General features: G+C 40.3%; 4 non-coding genes across 4 annotated transcripts; all 4 read left to right on the plus strand.

Moving 5' to 3' along the window:
* The first annotated feature begins 14092 nt into the window (after positions 1-14092).
* Positions 14093-14165, plus strand: Trnar-acg. The gene has a single exon. It is a non-coding gene; the product is annotated as a tRNA-Arg (tRNA).
* Positions 14166-18414: 4249 nt separating this feature from the next.
* Trnah-gug lies at positions 18415-18486 on the plus strand. The gene has a single exon. It is a non-coding gene; the product is annotated as a tRNA-His (tRNA).
* A 344-nt stretch (positions 18487-18830) lies between these two features.
* Trnar-acg lies at positions 18831-18903 on the plus strand. The gene has a single exon. It is a non-coding gene; the product is annotated as a tRNA-Arg (tRNA).
* Positions 18904-19222: 319 nt separating this feature from the next.
* Trnaf-gaa lies at positions 19223-19295 on the plus strand. Its single transcript has one exon. It is a non-coding gene; the product is annotated as a tRNA-Phe (tRNA).
* The last annotated feature ends 4711 nt before the right edge of the window (positions 19296-24006 follow it).

A 24006-nucleotide genomic window follows, 5' to 3' on the forward strand; every position in this document is an offset into this window, starting at 1 on the left:
CATGTTTTAGAAACCATGTGTACTGCATTACTACCTTTTGTATCTATATGCCTGTACTTAGCCCGATAGGGCATGAATGTGCAATGAAGGCTATTATTATTATTATCGCTCTCTCACATCTTCTTCTTCTTCGACTTTGGAATTGGTTTTGTTATTCTATGACACCGTTTTCCCTCTTTTTTCAATTCACGACAAATATCTGCTCATTTTTTAGTAGTTATGTACTAGTTACAGTATGGTCTTAAACTTTCTTTTAAAATGGACAACTTGATACGCTCCGATGGCATCCAAATCATCAAACCAACATGGCCTAACTGTTGAAAGAAAACATCATATTTGGTCTGTTTTTTGAAAATATTGTACCTGTTGAAGCGATTTTTAGTGAATTATATTTCCTTATTGTTAGATATTGAGGTGTTTTTACTTTGTCTTAGAACGCATTTCCTTCCAATTTCTCCTGCAAAACAAATATGCCTGCTTTTACCGTTTTACACCTGTCGCAAAATGCAAGTCACTCGAATTATGCAAAGGCGTGTTTATCAAACTCAAACAGACTATAAAAAGTGTTGGTAGTAACATGACGCATGCGGTCACACGACATAACTGTCATTTTAACGGCCAATTCATCAACATCCTGTGTATACAGCCTCTAGAACAATATGCAGTGTGGAACCAATTCGGAACACCAAAAAAATGAATCCTAAAATTTCTAGGTGTGTGAAATAAAAGATAGACTCTCATTATCTTAAATGGACTATTTTGTTGATCTTTCAAACAAAACTCGTACATCAATTTTAAAAAAACTGCAGAATGTTTAAAGGAACAATTGCCAACTAAAAAAACATCTGTTAGAAAAAAATGCATAAAGATAAATATCATTGAAAGAGTTAACTTTGATGAATGAAATGTGTTTGAAAGAGTTAACCTTGATGAATGATATGTGTTTGAAATAGTTAACTTTTATTGATGAAATGTGTTTCAAATAGTTAACTTTGATGAATGAAATGTGTTTGAAAGAGTTAACCTTGATGAATGACATGTGTTTGAAAGAGTTAACTTTGATGAATTCTCCTTTATCTGGGGGTAACCTATATTCGTTGTCTGTAAGAAAGAACGCATTTAGGGATATTACGTCGACGGGCGGTGGTTTCAAATCGGAACATTTTGAAAATATTGCAAATTTGAAACCACTGTCAGCAGACTTGATACTCCTAAATGTGCTGTTTTTAAAGACAACGGATAAATGTCACCCCACGAATAAAGGTGAACGAGCGTTATATAGTTTGTTGGCATTCTACGTGTTCCAGCCTTCACACAAATGGCTTTTAGTGATTCGAGGTTTCGAGGTTCCTTCAAAAGGTAATGTCATTGGTTTTATAACAAGCTCATCTTTTTCATCAAATGAGACGAAAAAGGTAAAGAGCTATATCTTTTAAGATTGAAACATCTCGAATTGTTGTTCAGATCTTTATGAGTTAATTTTCAAATGACCACACCCATGGAAGTCTGTTAGAAGATAAGTTCTTCTGGATTTCACCAAATAACAATTATTGTAGGAAGCTGAAATTGCTGAGATGTCTCCATAAGTTGCATGCCAATTTTGATTTCTGAGCCCTAAATAGTTCCTCTTTTACAGCTGTTAACAGTGAGGTGAGGTATTATAGGCATTTGGACTCGTAGCCAAATACGTGACATACTCTACCGCAGCTAGCAACAAAAAAGAAAACCAAGAGTGAAAATATTCTTGTAGATTATAGAGGTATACATACTTTATATATGTGCAGCTTCAGTCTCATACAATAGCTAAACATTGGTCAAGGAATTATAAATTGCACGTTAATTGCGCTTCTCTTTGCCTCCGGCGGACTTACGAGGGTGTGGTCAATTTAAAAGCAACTCGGTCAGTCACAATAATCTGGACAACAAATCTAAATATTTCAGTTTCAAGGAGATTTTACCTTTACTTTTGTGCCAAATTTCATCTTATTTAATGGAAAAGAATGCGCATGCGATAAAGCCAATGACATACTTTTAAAGGACCCTCGAGAAAGCATTCGGGGCTCATTCAGTACTAAGTTCTTTACTGGTTGGGAGATGGTTGGGAAATGTTCGGGAGATGGTCGGGAGATTGTTGGGAAATGGTTAGGACCCACCCAAACATTCACGGACGAACAACGAACGACTACTTAAAATTGCAGAACCCAAATTTGAACCTCGTTTGAAGCACGAACATTCAATCGCGTTTTCTCAAGTTTAACCGTACCCAAAGAAAGACATATATGTTATACGGGAACTAGATCATACATGCTTTCACCAATAGCCTAAGTAGACTTTAGCCGACAAATAATACATCACCAAGAAATACAACTCAAAAGTTTCACGAATAACATGAAGTATCACCACTTAACCAAAGTGTAAAACAAAGAAATGTTCTTGTTTATGATAGAAATGTTCTTGGTTCTGCTTTTGCAGATGACGAATGCCAACAAGAGTCACACTCTCCAAATTATAATTTCAGATTATGTGAAATCTATATGTTCGAGGGGGGTTCAATAAGTTCTTTGCCTCACCAAGAAATAACAAGCACAACTCAGATTTTCAGGCACAACTTCATAGTATGAAGTCTTTTATCAATATCCTCCAAATTACAAATCATTGGAGTCATTACTTTCCAGGCATTCGTTTTTTCTAAATTAGAAGGTAAGTGGGGAGAAAAAGAAGGGTGAAGTGTGATCAGACAATTTGACCTCACACCTCAGGTTGCAGATCAATTGTCCACCTTTTTTTTTCGTTATCCCTTACCTAACGTTACTGGGTGTCGCCTGCAACATGATGATCACAATAATTTGAATTTTGGTACACATTTATATAAGACTTTATACATGTACGTGGGGTTATCAATAAGTCCCCGACTTTACCGAGAAAAAATAAGCACAGCTCAGATTTCGAAGCATAGATGTCAAGTATAAAGTCTTATATAAATATGTACCAAAATTCAAATTAGTGTGATCATTACTTTGCAGGCGACACCCAGTAACGTTAGGTGAGGGAGAAGGAAAAAAACGTGGACAATTGACCTGACCTGAGTGTGTGGGTCAATTTGCGCTGCTGGAAGTTAGAAACCCAATTCTTTTTGCTTGAAATAGGAAGAGAATCATTATCAAACATTTTGACAACGTCTTTTGTTAATTTATGGCATGGGAAACTAGACCCACACATGTCTGATCACAATTCACACAACTTTTTTCTCGCCACTTACCTTCTAATTTAGGAAAAACGAATGCCTGGAAAGTAATGACTCCAATGATTTGAAATTTGGAGGATATTGATAAAAGACTTCATACTATGAAGTTGTGCCTGAAAATCTGAGTTGTGCTTGTTATTTCTTGGTGAGGCAAAGAACTTATTGAACCCCCCTCGTATATGTATATGGCTGCCTCAAATTCTCCGACTCCCAAAAAAGTGCAACCCATTCCAACAGCATGTAAGGAAAATATATATGACTCATTTACACTTGTGTGTACATTCATGATCAAGTGCATATGAGTTCCGTATTGGCATTTTTGGCTTAGGTAAAGTTAGCGATCGAAGAAATCGCTTTTTTTTTGTTCGATGACCAAACAACACAACGGTGAGTCAAGGTAAACAAAACAACAACGATAAGTTTATTGCAATTTTTTGCCCGAGGGCTAATTGCAAGTGACAAAAAATGACAGACAAATAATGGTAAAAAAGTATAGTAAGCGACTACTCTCGTCTAACTTAAACTAGTTAAAGATGTAACTTATTGGGTTTGACTTCTTTTTCTGAGACAGAGGAAGACAAAAGATCCCACTTTTTCTGTAATGTGTGGGTTTTGCGACGTTAAAAGGGAAGCTGTCCTCTTTTTGTCTGTAAACGTGGGGATATTAGGATAGAATTTGGTGGCTTCTTTTAAGAGCTATTCTCTCTCTTGATCATAGAAGGGCACAACTTTCGGTAAATTCTACCTTAACCCACAATACGCAACACGTACGAACTCGAATGCTAGTATACGCACAAGAAGTGTGAACGGGATCATACCAGCTAATTGTTTCATTTTCAACACGCCAGTACTTAATCCTACTCGAGCCACACGCGACTGGGTATGCCCGCGCCCGGAACGCGGCTCGACCCGGCTTTGCCGTTGTTTGTGCGTATCTTCTAAACAACAGAAGCGGACGCCTCATTATTTCCATTGGAAGGTTAGACCCCCTTGCGTCTGGCGGAGAAGAAAACGGCTAGGAACCCGGAACACGTCAAGAGCCGGTCTCTATTGAAGACGTGGAACTCCCATTGTTTTTGAAGATGACTCCAGGCGTCACTGAAGATCGATAAACCGAGCGCACGGGCGACACAAGGGGCCCGGTCACGAGCGAACAAAGGGCACCCGAAAACTGATACCGAGAACCATTTTTCTTTCGTTTCTTTTTTTGTTTGTTTCTTTTGATAGAGCTCAAGGATCTGATCATGTTTTCATGTTTTGCCGGCGTGGCTAATTATGCGGAGAAATGAACTACACCAAGGCATATATGTTATTTCACTTGGTTACTTTTTTGTAGCACAAATTTATTAATTTTCTTAATTTTTGTTTCTTTTGACAGAGGACCTGGTAACATTTTTTAAAGAATGGCTATTTATGTGGAGAAATTTGGGTTGCACCAAAGCGTATATATCTAATATTTTAACGAATTTTTTTTTCTAAGGAAACCTTTATAACTAACAGAAAATGTGCGCAAAGTTTGCCGTGTATTTTAACGTGTATCCTGAAGAGAAAAATATGCATCCAAAGAATCAATATTGTGTTATTTTTGTATATTCATTAGTAATGTGCCATGAATTGGTCTATATGAAATCCGGCAAGGACGGAAAAGACAACTCTGTCCATAATCATAAACTTCAGGTTGACATTTTGTGCGTTGGGGGGGGGGGGGGGGAGTCGTCGACATAACGTATACAGAGAGGTCTGAAACCTTGTAATGCTTTGTCTATTTGTAGTTGTTAAATGTATGTATGGTAGTATCTGAGCAATCAAAACATAACAGCAAAGTTAACTTTTTTGGTTATTTTCTACGCTATGAGTTTTCCTTAGTTTTAGCTACAAGTGAAAAATGACATTTCTAATCTTAACAACAGCGCTTATTAGATAGTGGTATTACATTTCAAGCTTTAACTAAATGACTACTTGGTGGTTTGCTCCTTTAAAACACCAGCAACTTTTTAATGGATATTGTTTATATCTTATGAAGAAATATATGAACAAACGAGTGGGCAACGTAATTTTTTCCCTCTGTTAAGTTAGACCATTGCAAGTTTCTTTGTAGAAACTTGGAAAACATGACTATCAATTCTACTTTACTTTGCCCATATCATTTTTTTAAACCGGTAAGCCCCCCCAAACACGTGAACGCCTGCCGATATGATCTGTTCATTTTCTACTCGGTCCAAAACACGGTCCACAGATTTTTTTCAGGTCCGTTTTTTTCCGTACCGGTCCAACAAGAAAAACAGCTTTGTACCGGTACTTACCCCAAGTTTCAACCGGAATGATACTCCTACCCGACCGAAGAACTCAACAAAACAATGCTATCTTGGCACATTGTTCCCGACAACATTGTTCCAAACAAAGCAGATGACATGTCCCTCTAATAAGTGTCTCATTAAAAACACAGAACGCCGCCTTCGTCATTCCAAACGTTTGTGCGCTCACGCTGCTTGAATAGAACAGAGAATTTCTTCACTTCATTGTGTTTCGCACGACACTTTGACGTATGACAGCTTTTTGGCGCGAATCAAATCAGACGACATGTCACTCGAAGTTCTCATTAAAAAAACAAACGAGCGCGCTAATTCCAAGATTTCTCTGTTCAATCTCTGTTCAAACGGCGTTTCGTACGATTTTTTGACGTAACACACACGTCAAACTACCTCTAATTATCAACACATGTAAAACTCGTCACCTGTCCCACAACGGGAAAAAAGAAAGAATCTCACACAAACATTCTCCTAGTGTGGCTGAATAATACAATATTTTTCTAACGTCTCTATCGTAGTGGCGTTTCTGACGACACTTTGACGTATGACACCATTTGGCGCGAAACAAATCAGACGACATTTTACATCAGCTCTTTAGTAAAGCACTACGAAATCACGCGCCAAAATCGTCATACGAACATTACCAAGACGCTTTGTTTCGAGAATAAAGCCTTGTTTTTTCATATAAAATTTGTCCACGTAAGGTTGAAAAAGACAATAACGTTTAAGCAGGCGACACTCCGCTAATTTTGCACTAAATTCGGCAGGTAACGTTACACCATTGCTGTAAGATTAGAATTTCCACCTAGGCCTTGTTATAAACGACCAAATGGTGACAGTAGTCAAAGGTAAAACGCAGCTGTACGTCGCTACAATACACACGCCTAATAGCCCAATTAACGACGTCTTATGTAAAGCATGAGATAAGAAAATGTCGGAATCACAATTGAACTCACTAACAACGAAATCCGAGAGAAATTACGGGGGAAAAATGTTATGTCTGTGTCCCTGACCCCAGTCTAAGCGAAGGGGTACCGTATTTCAACAATTTCATATTTTTAATTGGAGGTTCAGTGTTGTCGTCAATATATCTGTCTTCCTTCAATATCCCATTCATCTATGCATCCATTCGTCTGCCTTTCCATCCATCCATCCATCCATCCATCCATCCATCCATCCATCCATCCATCCATCCATCCATCCATCCATCCATCCATCCATCCATCCATCCATCCATCCATCCATCCATCCATCCATCCATCCATCCATCCATCCATCCATCCATCCATCCATCCATCCATCCATCCATCCATCCATCCATCCATCCATCCATCCATCCATCCATCCATCCACCCACCCACCCATCCATCCATCCATCCATCCATCCATAAAAAAAGTTATGATTGTACGAGTGGTCTTATGGTAAACTTTATATCTCATAATATATAATGAACTTAAGATACAAGCATATCGTATAAGGTTGTGCTAATGTAACAGTGCAAAAGTACACGTGTAATTTGTTGCTTTCTTAAAAAATTCAGACAAGCACTGATCACTGATTGTAAGGACCAATACGATGTGTAAGTCATTCATTGTAAGGACATGTATGATTTTCTGCGTTTATAATATAGAGATTAAAGGCAAAAAAACGTTTCTTTTTCGTTGTGGGTGGGTAACTTTTCTGACTTCAATATTGCGGTGCGTACTATGGAACATCATTGGTGTGTTCTTTGGGATGTCATAGTCGATAAAGTGAGATAGTTGGAAAGTTCTTTATTAAAAAGAAAATGAAAAGCGCTTTATTTTGTTGCTTTTTTTCCTCAACCTGTCACCAACCCTCAGTATAGTGTGTGTGTGTGTGTGTGTGTGTGTGCGTGCGCGTGTGTGCGTGCGTGTGTGAATCTGTGTGAGTGTGTGTGACAGTGTGTGTGTGTGTGCGTGTGAATCTGTGTGAGCGTAGTGTGTATGTTCATGTAGAATGTGTGTATGTGTATTGTGTGTATTGTGTGTAGTTAGTGTGTGTCTGTGTGTAGTGTGTATGTTCACGTAGTGTGTATGTTTATTGAGTGTGTGTAGTTTGTGTGTGTGTGTGTGTATTGTGTATGTTTGTGTAGTGTGCGTGTGTGTATATTTGTATTGTGTGTGTGTAGTTTGTGTGTCTGTGCGTGCGCATGTATGTCTCTCCTCTCTCTGTTTGTGTGTGTGTGTGTGTGGTAGAACAAAAATCGTTGCACCTTCAACACATCATTCCTCCAGAAGAAGAGTTCTCTTGACATCCACCCAGAACACGGCGTATGCAAATTGCATGGTGACGAAATGAACAACAACCATAAAGCAAAAAAAAAAGAAAAAGAAAGAAAACTCGTGCCACACGCGCTCACAGAAGCCATGCCTCACTAACCTCTGACATTCCTGACTTGTGAACGCCACCGATTCTGCTTGGAACTTTCCGTCCGTTCCACACAAAAAGGACAGAATATCACAGCAGTATATTAGCGGACAACCCGCAAAACTTCGCAGTAAAAGCCGACCAATTTACGCAAGACGTGGCCATGGGAGGCCGTGTGATGAGCCCTGACCTGTGACATTGTGACATTTCCCTTCTTTAAGTATCTAGGACACTGACGTCTTTAAGGCGTAAGCCTGGGAGCCTACAGAAAGTCGCTGGCAGAAGGAATTGGTCTATTATAGCGCCATTAGGCGGAGTAGTAATCGACTGCTGAGAGAGGACAACGTGATTGCACGGAGAGCTCGGTTCGCCAATAGCTTCATTTTCATCCTGCCGATGAGAAAGCGCGCACAAGTGGTGCTTCAGTTCTTCTGGCGGGTGCACAAACGAATTTTCTGTCGGCCCCAATGGAAGACGAGAGGGCTAGCCACTTAGCCAGCTCCCTCTCGAAGAAGGAAATGCATTTCTCAAGCACCATGGGTCACGCAGCCGAGGAAAATTATCCTCCCGCGTGTTCTCTTTTGGCGAAAGGTGAAAAACGTCGTCTGTGAAGCGCGCGCGCAAGGTCCTTACCACTTTAGTTCACTCACGGGGACTTTTCCCGCCGTCGCCGCCGCAATTTGGGCCCCTTTCTGCCCCAAATTACCCTTCTTTGTGTGATCAAAAGCCGGACAGTTTCAGCCGCACATGGAGGTTAGGAGGTGTCACGAGTGATTTGTGTCCACTCACTTGCGTACGGGACGGACAACGAGGCCTGAATAGCAATATTCATTTTTTTTTCTCAACTCAAGGAAAACAAGAGCTATGAAACAGCCACTACAGGAGATGAATGCCAGATGTCAATCAAATAAGCTACATCCCCAAATGTACGTTTGTTACCATGGTACTTAAAGTCCAATCGTAGTTGTAAATGTAACCAAACAAGCAACAAAATCTTGTAACACAGTTTCGATCTTAAACACATTTCGAATCACACGTGATAATTTCCCCTATTATCCACACCGCGAAACACGAAGCAAGGCAACTACCAACGGTAACATTTAGAGTGAATTGTGACTGTATAATAATTCAATATTTCCCACAATTTCCTTGATAGTAAATGCATACATGTACCCTGTAAATTGACTTCGAGTGCCAAAATAACACTTTTTTCCATGTCTCGCATTAGTGCAGGAAAAACACGGGAAATTGGCTCTCGAGTCGTGCAAAACGACAGAAAGATACGATCTAATGAACCAATCACGACTCACGTAGCTTGAGAGTGTGCGGTTAGATTGACAAGTCGGTACAAGATAATGCCCTGTGTGGTTATTAAGATTATTATCCTGTCATATGGTGGGTTATTAACACGTGGTTTGTTGATGGCTGCCACTTTTGGTAAGGATAGAAGTTGACAAAATTGCCAGCTTGTCCGACGAACCAAGGAAAGCACTCGAAAGCCATGTAAAACGCGTTCTGTGGTTCACTCGAATTGTTACGGAAGTTTGTTGACAATCCATTTGTTGTAATTTTTTATTTCCCATCTCCGTCTAGTCTCCAAGCAGACTTGTCAGCGTGATGAAAAAAAGACAAGAATTTGGCCAAATGGGGACAAAGAAGTTACCGTATGGGATGTCAGTCAGTCTTGTGTAGTCTATCCAGCCGGCCTTACAGTTCACTTCTATAGGACAATTAACTCCTGCTAGGTTTTTATTCCTAACTTGGCCAAAGTCCCCTATCACTATTCGGCCAGGCCGGAGTCTAGTAGAGACTAATTTCCGACTGCAAGTGGATTCAGGAATCTCTTTTGCGTTCTGCGGCTGTCTTATATTAATGTGCACTCTCACTGCATTTGGGGCACCGGTGCGGCACTGTGGGGTTCGTTCACTGCGGCGGCACTGTTTTGTTAAATTTGCGATTTTTGATAATTTAGATATTGTGTAATACGTAAACGTATGACTTAGAAGACAACAAAAATACACAAAAGGGAAGGAAATCCGTTCTTTATCTCTGAAATTCGTTGAGTTGCATGGAACATGATGTGAATGTTGATAACTAGTTACAACTGTTAATCTGAATGTATGCGTAGAAATTTAGAATATTTGCAGTTTGGGCGCCAGAAGTCTACAATACATATTTCATAGTTGAGTGTATTGATATCGAGAGCCATTTTCTTTTTATCTCTCATGCAATGTTTTTATCATTCTTTATTCTCTACGCGAAAACGAAATTATTTTCCGGTCTTTATGCTTGTTAGTCTTGATGTGCGTCCTTAGTTATATTTGAATATTGTTTAGTGACAGTAAGTCAGGCACAATCTGGCGCAAGCGGAGACTGGCAGGAATGGAAGGTTGACTTGGCCCAGGTACAAAGTTGAATAGGCCAGACCATATAGAAACAGAATTAGCAAGAAATCCTATGAATATATATATATATAAAACTATGAATAAAACAAAAAAGGCACATAAACTCACATAAATGTTTTCTCTTTCTTTAATCCCTTAATATTTGTTTTATATTTATATGTTTTTGATATCGTTAACATGGAACCTACCACAGGGAGACTAGCGAAATAAAATATCTTATTACCGTCAGTGCCGCATCAACCCATTGTAATAAATACACGTGCGTATGTGCTTATGTTGAAATGAAGGAGAAATTCCTGTATGTAATGTATGTGTCATTTTGTCTTGTTTCATTTCTATAGTTCTTATATCATGTCATCAATCACGTATCAGTTCCTGATTACAAGTACTTTTATTCATGTTCAATTATTTATGAAACAAAGACGCCTGTACAAAATATATACCCTTCTGATGCACATTCTTCCAGTTCTTGATTCCTGCTAAGACTTAATTTCCGCGACATCATTGTGAACATGGCTGCTGATTTCGAACCAGGTACAGATATTGGCCAAAAAGGGTTCTTTTGAGAAGGAATCAGCGCATAATCTTCGTAAAATAGAAACACTTGCAACTTTTCGTTATTATATTTCAGCCATACCATAGGTATGGTGAAATATATTGTATTCGTAATGTTTCTTTCTTTCTTTCTTTCTCCTGTCAAATCTTCAAATCGAATCAACTCCGCCATTTTTTAACCGATTGACTTGAAATTTGGCACAAAGGTAGAGTAAGCCAATACCCTCAGGTGTTTTTTTCATTTTTTTCATATCTGCCTTTGAAATGATTTTATTGAGGTTTTTGTCAATTTTTATGTATATTTTGGGCTCCTGTACCCTGGTATTACAGCCGAATGACATGAAATTTGGTACAGAGGTGCCTTGATCATATGCTCACCTAGATTCAATTACAGTTTTGGCATACGGTACAACAAAATGCTTAATTTTGCGATTTTTGGCCATTTTTTGACCAAAAAAGAACATTTGTGGCTCCTGTAGCCTCGTTTTACAACCAAATGATCTGAAATTTGGTATAAAAGTGCCCTTCAATTATGTGCACATAAATTCAATAAAAGTTTTCCCATACGGTACAACAAAATGCTTAATTTTGCGATTTTTGGCCATTTTTTGACCAAAAAAAGGACATTTTTGGCTCCTGTAGCCTCGTTTTACAACCAAATGATCTGAAATTTGGCATAAAAGTGCCCTTTAATTATGTGCACATAAATTCAATAAAAGTTTTCCCATACGGTACAACAAAATACTTAATTTTGCGATTTTTGGCCATTTTTTTACCAAAAAAGGACATTTTTGGCTCCTGTAGCCTCGTTTTACAACCAAATGATCTGAAAGTTGGTATAAAAGTGCCCTTCAATTATGTGCACATAAATTCAATAAAAGTTTTCCCATACGGTACAACAAAATGCTTAATTTTGCGATTTTATGGCAATTTTTTGACAAAATTTGGACATTTTTGGCTCCTGTTCCCTCGATTTACAACCTAATGACCCGTAAATTGGTAAAGGGGTGCTCTAGATATCTATTCAAATGACCCATGTATAATTTTTGGCATGGACTACTTTAAAATGATATATTTGGGATTTTTTTGGTCATTTTCCAATGGCCAAAGGGGTCAACGACCTCAAGGCCTATTGTTTCATGAGGGAGATGGCTGAAATATGCTGTATTTGCTCTCAAGCAAATGTCGGCCTTTCTAGTGTTTTCTTTATCTCCTCACTTCACAAGTTCTTTTTCCAGCAAATTCTATAACGACATTGTTGCCTATCATTGACACTGGTTCGACCCGTGTTCAATGTTTTAAAAACAGGCCGTGAAAGTGCAGGAACCAACTTTTTCTGTGTCTATAGGGAAAGGTGTCTGTCCTGTGGACAATACAAAAAGTTATACTTGTAGAGGACTACGTAGGAGGACTGAGTCATTGTCAACATACAGTCAAACCTGTATTAGGGGCCACCTCTACAGAGGGGCCACCTGTCCATAGTGGCCACTTTTTGTCGGTCCCTTGGGTATTTTATCTACAAGTTGCCACCTCTATACACAGGCCACCTGTCTATAGTGGCCAAATTTGTCCGGTCCCTTGAGTGGCCGCTATAGACAGGTTTGGCTGTATGTATTTAAGTCTAAACGTCTTTGTACACCCTTTTCGCCTATTTTGAATTGCCTTGTGCTAATTTTCTGTCTCTTTGTACAGTACAGTGCCCCCCACCCCGTGTCTCCCTTTCTCTGTCTCTAGTTCTTATTGTGTGTGTGTGTCTCTGTGTGTGTGTGTGTGCGTGTGTGTGTTTGTGTGTGTGTGTGTGTGTGTGTGTTTGTGCGTGTGTGACCATTTGTTTAATCAGTATCGTATTCACATCGTTTTCTTACATGACGTGTGTAACAGTTTTTTCATCTTTTCCTTACCATTCCTCATTCTGTTTGTTCCTCATTCTGTGTTTACTTAAAGAGAGCGAGAGAGAGAGAGAGAGCGAGAGAGAGAGAGAGAGCGAGAGAGAGAGAGAAAGAGAGAAAGAGAGAGAAAGAGAGAAAGAGAGAGAAAGAGAGAGAGAGAGAGAGAGAGAGAGAGAGAGAGAGAGAGAGAGAGAGAGAGAGAGAGAGAGAGAGAGAGAGGCAGACAGATTGAGAGGCAGAGAGAGAGACTGTTAGACGCAAATATGCTGATTTGACTTCTTTCCTTTATACTGACACCCCCTCCCCCTTCAAACACATGTATTAGTTGTGGGTAAAGCAACTGCACTGTTTACAGACGCGATGTCCAGTCCCGCCTATGAATAACAAGCGGCGTTGTGAACAGTTTACCCGGCGGTGCTTTACTGACAACAGTTTACGACACTTGGCGTGTTGACGTCTGGACATGCGCCATGTCAATCGTAAGGTCAAAGGTGAAGTCAGTTCAAGGTCATGCCCTCGCGAAAGGTAAAGTTTTGTTAAACTTTGTCATTGAACTCATGCCTCATTATATTGTTTCAGTTACGTCATCCAAGCTTTTATAGAAAAAATAAGAAAGCAAAAGGGGAACTATGGAGAACAACTATCTATCCAACAAAAAACTTGGCCCCCATGTGCTGAAAATCGCGTATCAATTCAGGGTTCCACCAAGAGGGCATGCAAAGGAGGCCAAAAGGCAGGAAGATGGATCAAGCGCTGCCAGTAGAGAACTCTCATTGCTTGTAGTTCACATTTGAACCGCTAGAGGACGCTGCTCCCCGTGCATAGCTGAGATTGACGCAATCACGGACCGCAGTTGAAGGAACGAAGCAATTTTGTAAGACCGCTGGTCACACCACGCGCAGACAAGTCTGACAACGGTGTCATTGACTGAAAACAGAATCCACACAACATTTTAAATGGTCTACAGTCTACAAGCATGCATGTAACTTTATATTCCTGACTTTAATCAGTATGTAGCGGTTACATTGTAACTTAGTAACTCGACTTTGCCCCCAGAGCTAGCTGTTCGTGTATGGGGGGCGAAACCACTGTTTTAAATTGTCAAATATTTTCAGCCCAAAACATATTTCATGTGACATTTGCCAAAATTTGTCGTTCATCACTTGGTGCGTAGAGTTTCTAAGATGACACTTTCTAGCGTAACTTATGACAGACTTTAAAGATTCCCCCCTGACACGTATCAACTACTTCTACGATAATTTGTCCAACATGATTCTAACGGTTTTATTGTTTGACGTGTAGGGTCTGTGGCGCAACGGATAACGCGTCTGACTACGGATCAGAAGATTCCAGGTTCGAATCCTGGCAGACTCGGTTTATTTTTCTTTTGCTTTTTTTTTTAAAGATCACCTGAAGAAAGTCACTCGTCCATTTATTGGTCGAGGCTTTCGCAGACATAGACACAAACTATTCATTTCCAGAGGTATGCAAACTATTCTTTTGAGATGCTGCAAAAATCGGACTGTAACGGCTTTTCACTATCTAGATGGAGAACGGAATGAACTGATCATTTGTCCCTATTTTCTAACTATTACATTAAAAAGCAAATAAAAAGACAGGCGATTACTACCATTTTATTAGAGTCCATTCAACGTTAATGAGAGGGCTTTGAAGTAATATCTGTGATAAGTTTTATCATGTTCTTGAAGTAATATCTGTGATAAGTTTTATCATGTTCTTGAAGTAATATCTGTGATAAGTTTTATCTAATTTGAACATGTTTGAACTTATCTATATACGTTGGAAATACATACCTCATAGCAGCAATATTTAGTTAACTTTTTAGCTGTCAGGAAATGAGCTCGAAGTCGCAAGCAAAAGATGGGGTCTGAATATGAATGCTGCAAAGTACTAAGTGTTAAGTCATCGCTAGTGACGTGTTAAAGAGAAAGATTCCCATAGAGGTTGTAATGGTTAACAAAAGTCCCTGAGTTTGTTTTCCTCGGAGGTGTTGTCCCTGGTACAGTAGAAGCCAGTTAATTGCACAGCCGATTAACGCACACTTCTGTTAACTGCACGCAGTACCAAAATCCCAATCTGGTGCGTTTCGGCTAGATAACTTCGCATTATTGCACCATCCGGATAATTGCACGGAATTCACTGGCAAATAGGCCGCGAAATTAAGCGGTTTCTTCTACCACAAAAGCCTCCGTATTTGGTAGACTAAGAAAACCAGTATGGACCCGGAAAGATATCAAGTTATATGTCTCAAAAGGTGCCTTTCCCAGGCATTTATATTATACTCTTTATTGCAACATAATGTTTGCGAAACTTGGACACTGAAAATGTCAGATGAGCTTCTTCTATTGCGTTTTGAAATGCAGTTCAAGAGCAAGTTGCTAGCTAGAGAGCCCAAACATACACAACTTCTTTCTTACATCAAAGTTTGTTGCCACCTAAATATCTATACCATAGCGTGTCTGGGACAAAAGATACAAAAACTGGAGGTTATGCTGCAGTACCATGGCCACCCACCAGGACCCCAAAATGACCGTTGTCTTTCCAACGCATATCCATATACCATCATTATGATTCATCCAGAGGTCCCAAAGTGTGCTAACCACAAAAACATCTGGAAACACACAGACACAACCGCAGACACAGCAAAAGCAATCCCCCCATTTTTCATGTAGGTAAAAAACCCTATGCACCAAGACATAGAATGAGGCTTAATCAAGTAAGAAGAACACTGCAACATTTGGTTGGGTCAGTGCCTGGTACAGCGTCAAGCACTGACGTAACCGCCTCTAAGGAAAAAAAAAAAGATTTAGTTTCTTCGCCCAGGTGTGAGGTGAAACGTCAGATCTAAAAGAAATATAGACTGAGTCATGACGTCACGCGTTCTTCTATGTGAGTGGAAGTAGCTTACATGTCGCAAAGACGCCCCCCAGCGTACCAATACTGCAATGCCAAGGACAAGCAAGAGCCATACCGGTCGTACCGAAAGCTCTACGACAACACACTGGGGACAATGTAGGACAGTCTTTCATGTGCCGTACAAGTTCCATAGTAGAAATTATTACCGTAGATCCATTTAAAAGGGCTCATGTGCACCCGTGGCAAATGTGTGCCCAATTTCTGCTACACATTTCTAGCAACCAAAGAGTCCAGCTGTATACTGCTGGTGCGACTGTGTCGCGCCGAAGGGTGGATATACCGGCTATATAGCGGCTATATATAGGATGGGGTCATGGAGATTTGGTTTTATGTATAACATCCACAAGCGCATCAATTTCGGTCTATATAAAAAAATTAGCTATAGTGTAAATTATACAGAGCAGCAGCAACAAATTAGCAAACATATGCCGCAAAGTGAAAAAACGAACATAAATGCAATAAAACTATTGCAATGGCGACGGTTTTATTGTTTAATAAGTATTCATAAATGTTGTTGTAGGTGTTTTGTATTTGTGTTCTATCCTTTCGCCTGGCTGTATGTATGAAGATTGTTTTACGCGATGGATGTTTGTAGGGCATTGCTGTTATAACGTACGTTAATAAGAAAGGGGATCGCTTGTGACAAGTGACCATAAACGTTTCTCTTGCCTTCTTACACCGTGCTTTACTCAAACTTGCCTTCTTACATCGTGCTTTATACTCAAGATGTTCGATTCTGACTCCATGATCATTAAAAAAAGGTAAATGCTACAGTGTTTATTCCGTGACTCCTTCCGTTTGACAAAACACTGGCAGCTGGTAGAATAGAGAGTGAAATCTTCAAGCAGATTTGGTCAGATCTTCAGATTTGTGCCTTTATAAGAGAGGGCAGAGAGAATATGATTGCATGCTATTTTTCATCCAAACATTCTGTTCGGGATTACATGGATTTGATTTAATTTCAATCTGAGCTATGAAGTTGAGTTAGTACACCTGAGCTTCCCTGCACCTGGCTAAAAGCTAGGATTATTCCCATTAACGGATCTGCATGCAAATTTTCGATAGACATTCGTTGCATTCGATTCTTGACGTCATTCAACACGCAAAAAAAAGCTTGAACGTACACATAGAGAGCTTCACCGGCTGGGTTTGCTGCACCGACCTCCGAAACAATTTTAGTGTCAGTATAAATCGTGCATCAAAGTTCTTTAACGGTCAAAGCATGCAGTTTCCCCGGACAGTTAGTGTCATGCTAACATTGTCATTACAACGACTCTGAAAGTACATGGAATGATGATGATGATGCACGAACAGCTGAATATCAAGATGGCCCTGATGCTTGCTTTCGTTGCAAGCTGCAGCTTTGGTACAGTTGGTACACCTCAAGCAAACCTGAACTCAACAACAGGACTCAGTAACAGTAGTACGCGTACGGACAGTTTCGATGTTTGGGAGGATCTATCAAAGAACTGCAGCTTTGGCCCCGGCAACAAGACTACTCAAGTGAAGGAAAACGTAACTTCAACTTCATTTGAATGTGCTGAAGTTGGAGAGACAAAAGATCCAGAAAGTTATATTATTGGCAATGGCATTCGATATCTTTGAGTGTTGCACATCGTGAATGCCATATATTTCAGTCGGATCGGTTGTGGCGAATAGTTTACCCTTGGCGGCAATCGTCAAGTATGAGCCGCTGCACAAGCCGGTCTACATACTGATTAGCTTTTACTAGTTTTAGACTAGAGTAGATACTTGTGATATTGTTTTTACACTGTTTGAATCTATCATGTTACCTACAATTAGCCCACGGGCAAGAATTTGCAATAAACTTTACTGTTAAATCCCATGTTCACTGAAAGTATTTCCGGAGACTCGTATCCAGTGCACTCAAAGTATTCCCAGTTACTTGTGCCCAGTTTACTCAAAGTACTTCCGTAGGCGTTTTTCACTTGGTCATTGCACACATAGTACGGGCGGGTACCGGTACAGCAAATTCAGGTCCAGAGGATTAGGTCCAGGTCCGGACCTGATCCTGGACCTGATTCAGTATGTGAGAACTTGTGAAGGGCTGATACTCAAAACAATGGTCCATTTCGCTACAAAGAAATCTGTTTCGTGAGTATTTGACTCCCACTGGTGTTTTGAAATCCCACAAGTATAACTGCCTCTGTACGATAGACTGTAAGACTTCGTAGAAATGACTATACTATAATAGACTCTACTCTACTTCGTTCGTTTATTTTCTTCGACCTGTTAGCCCCCAAACGTGTGAAAGCCTGATCTTATAGTATGTTCATTTATCAATAGGTCCAACATCCGGTCCACTGATGGTCCGGTTTTTCCGGAACGGTCAAATGAGAAAAGCCGGTTTGTACCGGTACACTGTACCGGTGCCCACCCCTAGAACACTGTATTTCGCCTTAATTTGGGGATTTACATGGTTGAGGACCTAGAAGTGATGCCTTTAAACGTATGACAGAGTGCGTAAGGAAGGTCCGAAAATTAAAGATGTCTGAGTTCAAGGTGCAATCTACGAAATGTTTAAAAGTGGGTTTAGATTTGCCGGCTCCTTCTCTTTAAACCCCTTATGTAGCCTCTTGGCATGAGCTTGCGATAAAACAATGAACAGCATGCAGATATGTGGTAACACCTGGCTGGAGTGCTGCCATCCGACCGCATGTAGCTCGCCGTGATCGTCTAGTGGTTAGGACATTGCGTTGTGGCCGCAATAACCCAGGTTCGAATCCTGGTCACGGCAATAGCGGTGAGGTGTTATTGTCACGGCAGTGTGGTCTTATTTTTTACCATTCCCTTTGCTTGTGATCTTCTTTTAGAGTTTTATCTTTAAGTTTGAACATATTGAATATTTCATTTTGTATAGGTTGGCTTTGGCCGTATAGCACGGTTTGTCATGAACCTGTACACGGAATGGCAAAGCCCGTTGCTATTCAAGTATATTGATAATTCCTTTAGGTTCTTTTCTATCATAGGATAAAATATTGCAATCGTCTACATCTTTGACAGATCACTAGTATTCACTTGGCTCATGTTTGTCCCTTACGATTTGAAGTGAAGTAGACCATCAAGATGAACAACAAGAACGGGTCTGTGGCGCAACGGATAACGCGTCTGACTACGGATCTGAAGATTCCAGGTTCGAATCCTGGCAGACTCGATATTTTCTATTTTTTCAATTTTCATAAAGAAGAAGCTGCAAGAAATATTTCGTGAATGACTATCTGTAGCCCCGAGGTATGTATATTGTACAGTAATCCAGGTTTCTCATAACCCTGTATTGAGAAGCTTTTTTTAATCAGAGATTGCAAAAAAATCACATTTCAAACAAAATGCACGTGAAATGAAACAGCACTAAAACCTGCAAGTCTCCAGGATTCGAACCTGGAAATTTATGATCAGAGTCTGACTAGTTACATCTTCAGGCAAGAATTGGGGTGTGAAAAAGACAAACAGAAGAAAAATGCATTTCTATATCAGCCGCGATAGCTCAGTTGGGAGAGCGTTAGACTGAAGATCTAAAGGTCCCTGGTTCAATCCCGGGTCGCGGCAGATTCTGCATTATATTTTTTGCCATTAATTATAGCCATGAATACAGAAATAAAAGAAGAAGAAGAAAAACTGTTGCTTGTGATAGAATGATCTGTCGATTCTTGATCCTGTTAAAACTTTTAGGTAGTTTACCCTTTTTTTTGTCACGACAGTAATGACATTTAGAAGATACACCAAATCACATTTTATTAAACAACTGGATGTGATTTTAGAAACAGTCAGACGTTTTAGACAGTCTCTACTATCTTTCGTTAGTGATACCGAGGAGATCTTGTTGAACATACCCATGTCACAATACCCCTGTCACAATACCCCTGTCACAATACCCCTGTCACAATACCCCTGTCACAATACCCCTGTCACAATACCCCTGTCACAATGCCCCTGTCACAATGCCCCTGTCACATTTGTTGAAAATCGATCGGACGACGATTCTGCGGCAATCGCCCGAGTCTCGCATATAATAATAACTTTATTGCACAACAATTATACAAGGTACAAAGTATGGCTTATATGTGTCAGGGTGGTTTTCAGTTTAAAAATACGCGCAATCCTCTGTCGATCTTCCATCGATACGCCCGAAGACCGTGGATAATGTGACAAGGGTATTACGATACAAACATCTCCGACTGTCCTCTGTTACACAGAACCGACACAGCTGCAGCGCCACGTTCATGCGTGACTTCCTACAGAAGGTGCTGGATGTGGACCACTACCCCATGGTTCTGAGAGACACCATTATAGTGGAGCCGTACATAGATGCACCGGCAAAGGTAACTTGTGCATTCAGCCGTACAAATAGTAGTAATGGCAGAATTGAACAAGGGGAAGGACAAAGAACTCACACCGTTTTGAAAAGAACTGTTTTTTTTTCTTAGGCAAATGTTAAACACTGGCTCTAAGATACGATTCAGTTAGAAATATTTAAATGGGATATTCATCGTACATTTTGATAATTATAATAGATGGCCAGAGGCGGGCCGCTTTTTCTGTATAAAACATCAGTCCCACCCACACGAGGGATATAGAAACCCCAAGTGTAATACACAGAAATCAAGGCAAGGCCATATCGGTCATCTAATTTAGACTATGGCATACTTCCCCGAAGCTTCTCATCTTCATCAGTTTTGTAAGTTTTGTAAATTGTTACTTATATCTTTCTTATTGCTTGACATGCTGTAGGAGTAAGAGCCCATGGTCAGTCTATACATAGTTTATCTTCCCACAGCTTGTCATATGGTCAGCATAGAAGACTGGTGTTACGTGTTTTCCATCGGGCGACTACTAATAAGTGGGAAATGCAGGTATTGGTCAGTGATCACATGACGAAATTCTAGTCCCAAGATAGAGTGCAAGATAGGCGAGGATCGGTCAAAATAGGTTACACTTTTCCATGACGAAATTGTAGTCCCAATAGAGTGCAATATAGGTTAGGATCGGTCGAAATAGGGTACACGTTTCCTTCTGATATTAGGACACTTCTGGATGACATCACCACACTTTTTCCTCATACGCATGAAACAGTCTCGTGCTTATAACTATAGAACAAATAGGGTCTACTAGTTGGCTGAAGGGAAGCAGCCATGAGCTAATGTATGTACATACATTACACGCAGGTGTGTGTGGATGGATGTGTCTACAACAAAGAGATCCTCCACTGGGCCATCTCTGACAGCCTCCACTGGCCGGGACAGGACATCCCCTTCCAGGGAAGCTACATGCCCTCTACCCTCTCAGGTGAGCACGTTCACAGGCACTCCTACACGTACGTTAGCTTCCACAACAATCACCAATCACATCTGAAAAGTAAGCTCGTGAGAGTCACAGACACGTGATTGTGCGGATACGTGACGTCATCAATTGGTCAATTGGTTGGCCTTCTTCATACCCCTTACAAAGTTGTCATGTTCAGTGTCAGGTATTTGTATGGACTGTGTCCATTGAAACGGTATAACTCGGTGTTTCAATGTGAATGTGTTGAGAGATTTCTCACTGAAGTGAACTTAGTAGTTTGTGTTCAAGTAATACGATTCGTAAGAAAAATTTGATCCGTGTTTACCTTTGTGTTGGAAAAAGTTTTAGCATTGTACTATGATGATGAACATTACACGTACAGATGATCTCCCCTGATGAATAGATTGTTGTTTGATACCGTCCACAGATGTGGTCCAGAGGCGACTGTGGGGCGGGTTTGATAAGGTAGTGGGCAGGATGGCGGAGCGCGGCTTTAACAACCAGTTCGTGCACGTGGAGTACTTCATTCTGGCCGACGGACAGGTATTCGTTTTCCCAAAATAAACACAGTAGATATCAATTAATCTCATCCGTGTTGGTAGTAATCATAGTACAGTGCTAAGCTTTCTTCCAACGACAAGGTATGCACGAGTCAAATTTTCAACAACCACTGTTGCCTTCTTCAGGAACAATAAGGGCACTCTAACCATCACGTAACAGAGACGGTGGGCGGTAAAAACTTCCTGGCACGTTTGACCGATTGCTGACGTCACGTATTCACAAGATCAAGTGACGTGAATAGAGTCACGTATTTGTAACTCTTGCGAGTTTATGTTTGGAATTAATTGGCGACATTACCGATCCTGAAGAAGGTGACAGCGGTTGAACATTTGATTCGTGTATACCTTTCTGTTGGAAGAAAGTTTAGCATTGTACACATACTGTAATTCTAGTTCATGAATACCATGTTCTCGTCAATGAATACCATGTCTATATATGTCTATTCTAACACTGTACAAACTTGTACCCACAGATCAAGCTGATCGAGGTAAATGCCCGGATGTCAGGGAATCTGAGCGGCCTGTACGCGGCCTGCCTGTCGGGACGGGTGCAGCTACAGGCGCTCCTCGGGCTGTGCTGCGGGGTCCGTCCCGCCCTGCCTGCATCCACGGGCCGGGCCGCTCTCAACCTGCCTCTCCAAGTCCACAACAACTTCACGGGGAAGGTCCGAGACATGGTCAACACGCTCGAGGCAGAAATCTTAAAGGAAGACTCTGACGTCAAGATTACTTGGATGATGTCTTTCGATGACGAGTTTCTCCATGGTAAGGTGGAGTTTGCGAAGGTTTGGACGTACGGAAAGACGCCTGACGACGCCAAGAAGAAGTGCAGGGAAGTGACACAGCGACTGGTGAAGAAACCGGAGCAGTTGAAATTCAACTTCCCTTAATCAAATACAGTAGAAGCCAATTAATTGCACAACGGATAAGTACACACATCTTTTAATTGCACGGAACTCAAAGTCCATAATGACGCGGTCCAGCTAAATAACTTCGCTTTGTTGCACCATCCAGATAATTGCACAAAAGGTAGTGCATTTAAACGGTTTCTACTTTACTCTGTTGCAATGGGAAAAATAATATAGTATTGCATGCAATGAGGCGTTTACATCTAAGGGATAAATTAAGAATATGACACGAATGCAATTTACTAACACGCTTTTCAATAAATGTTAACATGCTATAATCATTACTTTCCTGACTAAATCGGGCTCCTAGTGGCCCGCCCAATTGACTTTGGAGCCACACCTAGAGACAGATTAAACAGAACAAAAAGTTTTGTATCCTTGTGAACCTTGAAATTGTCTTATTCTATCTAACCGTATGTAAGGGTGAAAATATATTGATGTTGCGTCTTCTTCCCGTTCTCCTGTCTAATCTTGAAATTAATTCATCCCCTCCTTGTCATTTTACTCGCCAAACGACCTTATTCGGCACAAGGGTATAGTTGGCCAATACCCTGGACTTGGTATTCATCTTTTGACAAACGCCTTACAAATAATTTTATTGAGCTTTTTTTGGGAGGTGGGGGGCAAAAATGTTTATTTTAACCCTTTCTACATTGACTTACAACCAAATGACTTGAACTTTGGTGTAGGGGTGCCTTGTTCACATTTAATAGCAATTCAATAATTCAAATTCAAATGAAATTCAAATTCAGATGAAAGGTCCTTCTCTGTCTGTATCCATCCAAGTTGTGGCACTTGTCCTTTGTATGTCTTTGTAATGTTTATTGAAATAAAAAAAAAAAAATAAAAAAAGATAAAATAATTCAAATTCCTATTAACTGTGCTCATAAATGACCAATAGACGTTGTAATAGGAATTAAAGCGGCAAAACATGGTATCACAGCTAGTAAGTCTCTTTCTTGTATTCAAGGGGTGCACAAAGTGATACTAGTGTGGTAGATCTTATCAAGTTAACAACTACAGTCATGGCCACTACATTGGTGCTTGGAACTAGTTTCACTTCTACAGGTACGGCCATGGCTATATGCACCTCACTTGTAGACTACCACAGTAAATAATTTCCAGGTTGCTTATTTCCATCCTCCTACGCAGGGACATCCAGCAGCCAAACCGCCTGTCTGGATGTGCCCTGCTCTTTCAACCGTCACCCTTTAATAGTGACTACCCTGCCTATAAATATTAATGAATGAATGAATGACCTTTATTGTACATTTGTGCTCAAACAAGCTAAGTACAGGTCGTTGTGCTGTGTGTTAAGGTACAATTTTGACAAAAAGGTATCTTATCATCTCTACATATGCTAGTATGTACAAGTTCAGCTTCTTCTCGCTTCTTAAAACAGTTTAATTAGGTTTTTTAATGAGGTTACCCTTATACATGCGAGGCAGTTTTTCAAAACGGAAAGCCTATTCTCTGATTGGCTGACAGCTGTTTTTTTTTTGGGGGGGG

The sequence above is a fragment of the Branchiostoma floridae genome, chromosome 1, assembly GCF_000003815.2.
Source record: "Branchiostoma floridae strain S238N-H82 chromosome 1, Bfl_VNyyK, whole genome shotgun sequence".
NCBI lineage: Eukaryota > Metazoa > Chordata > Leptocardii > Amphioxiformes > Branchiostomatidae > Branchiostoma > Branchiostoma floridae.